The sequence below is a fragment of the Mus pahari genome, chromosome 10 (assembly GCF_900095145.1).
Source record: "Mus pahari chromosome 10, PAHARI_EIJ_v1.1, whole genome shotgun sequence".
Lineage (NCBI taxonomy): Eukaryota > Metazoa > Chordata > Mammalia > Rodentia > Muridae > Mus > Mus pahari.
Genome location: NC_034599.1, coordinates 31956816 through 31959315, shown reverse-complemented (window position 1 = coordinate 31959315; position 2500 = coordinate 31956816).

Genomic DNA, 2500 nt, shown 5'->3' with positions numbered 1-2500 from the left:
CACAACCTACACAACTAAGCTGACTGCATTGGCTCCTCCCTGAAACCCAGAGAGGCTGCTTTCTCCTCAGAGCCCAGCTCCTGTTTACCGGTCTCTTCCTTCCAAATCTGGAATCTCAGCCATTTCCTAGAGCTGTTCACGGAAGGCCAAGGCCAGGCTCTGGGCTTCAGCGGAAGAGCGTGCAGGCTTTGTTCTTCATTGTTCTGGCCAGCTTGTCTGGAGGCCCCTAACACAGCTGACCCTACTCCCTTCCTCCCCCTCCCTGTTGGGTTTCAGGAACAGTGTCAGCCCTAACCACTGGACTTCTGTGCTTCATCTTTCTCTCCTGAGACAAACTAAGACTGATTAAGACAGGATTAATGGGGCGGGGGGGAGAACCCAACAACTAAAAACACTACAGTCTTTACAAACTGAGTGAGTCTGTGGGCTACAGAATAGATGTGAATAGAGTGACTATAAAAAGAAGGGTGGGAATTGGGGTCAGACTAGACTTTGGGATTTCAGGAGTGGAAGCACTTGGCTGAAATCCTAGCACACAGAGGATCATGAATTTGGTCTAGTCCAGGCTGGAACCTGTCTCAAACAAAACAAAACAAAAACAAAAACACAAAGCAAAGCAAAAATGGAAGCCTGAAGAGTGTTGTTGGCCAAGTCTGTGCCTTCTTTGTGTGGAGGATGTATGAAGTCAGATGGATGAAAGGGACATTTATACGGCTAAAGTCAGCCAAAGACGAGACAGGAAAGGGTGTGGCAGGCAGTTTCAATGAACCTGGGATTTCCCAGGTGCACAGGGTCCAAGAATGGCCGAGTTCCACAAGAACGCTATTACTGACAACGGTCTCTTCTTGGTCTCTTTTGCTTCTACTTATGAGAACTTAGCAAGTTCTCCCCTGATGTTCCAACACCAACTTGATTTTATTCAGTTTCTATGGTCCAGAAAGATGGTATATACTTTCCTCAAAAGAAAAAAAAACTTGTCAGTCTTAAGGGGATCAGATTCCTCCCCCCAACTTCTTGCTCAGCTGACCAGAAAGACAGGGAGTAGGGGTGCTCTGACATAGGGCTGGGACCCAGAGTCTACGGCAGTGTGAGAGTGCATGTGACTACATGTCCTGTCCCATACTTAAAGTTCAATATTCTGAAGAGCCACCTGTTGAGAACTGAAGCCGACCAGAGGGAGGAACATTGACTGTGAACCATTCCTACAGGACATGAAGACTCCAAACACATCCAGGCAAACTCAGGGATACACATTCATTTCCAGCAACCTGGTCCAGTAGCACTCCGATTGTCTCATTTCCACAGGCTAAGGAAGAGCCTACCACATGAGTCATGGGGATGGTGCGGGTGCATGGGAGCCGCCTCCTGTCTGTTTCTATTTTGGGGAAGTGCTACTTTAGGGGTCTGGTGACATGCAAGCCCCGTGGCCGTTTAAATTGTACCTTCCTTCACCCTTAGTTCTAGAATTTTGTGAGTAGTTTATTTTTGGCTGTTTGCAAGAGAGGGAAGAGAGGAAAAGTACCAGGTACCTTCTGGGTGGTGCTGCAGAGCAAATTTCTCTTCACGTCCGGATCCTTGCTTCTCTGGATTCCTGTAGCATGTTTTATGCAGCTGAGGATTCCTCTCCAAGCTGTCAGGGTCAAAGGGCAAACTTTGGTGGTATTTGAAACCAGATGCAGATAAGTACCTATTCTTCTGAACAAGTGACCCAAAATAAGTTGTATAACCCCTCTGAGGTCATCTCTTCACCTATGAAACATCCTGAGGGCTATGAAGTCGATCAGAGGGAACATTGACTGTGAACCATTCCTGCAGGACATGGAAACACCAAATGCATCCAGGCAAACTTGGGGATACACATTCATTTCCAGCACTCCGATTGTCTCATTTCCACAGGCTAAGGAAGAGCCTACCACATGACTCATGGGCATTTAAGTTTTTGTTTTGTTTTTTTTTTTTTTTAAACCCATATGTATTAATTGACCCTTAAAAGTCCTTGGTATTGTTAATCTGAAGATTTGCCAGAGAAAACCAAGCCCACCATTTTAGCCAAATTTAAGGCAAGCTTTATTAAATACTAAACACTGATTGACAAACTGGACTATAGTCAGAACCATTCTCTGAAATTTCTTAGCTGAGAATGGCCTTGAGTCATGTGCTACAGGGGTTTATGAGGACAATCCTATAGGTACTTTCCCTTGAGATTCTGTTAAAGAACTACAGTTCCCAGAACTCTAGGAAGTTACCTGGTCCCTGGGCTGGTTGGGCTTACAGGTTAATTGGAGGCATTACAATACAGCACAGCCTTCTTCCTGACCAGCTTGGCTGTAGTGAACCACAGCCAACCCTAGATGCACTGGGGCCTAAAGGCCTCATCTGTTTTGTGTCTTCTCTTTTCTTCTTCTCTTTAAAAATTATTTACTTCTTTTTTAAAATTTTTATATTTTTTATTATTATTTTCTTTATTTACATTACAAATGCTATCCCAAAAGTTCCCTAT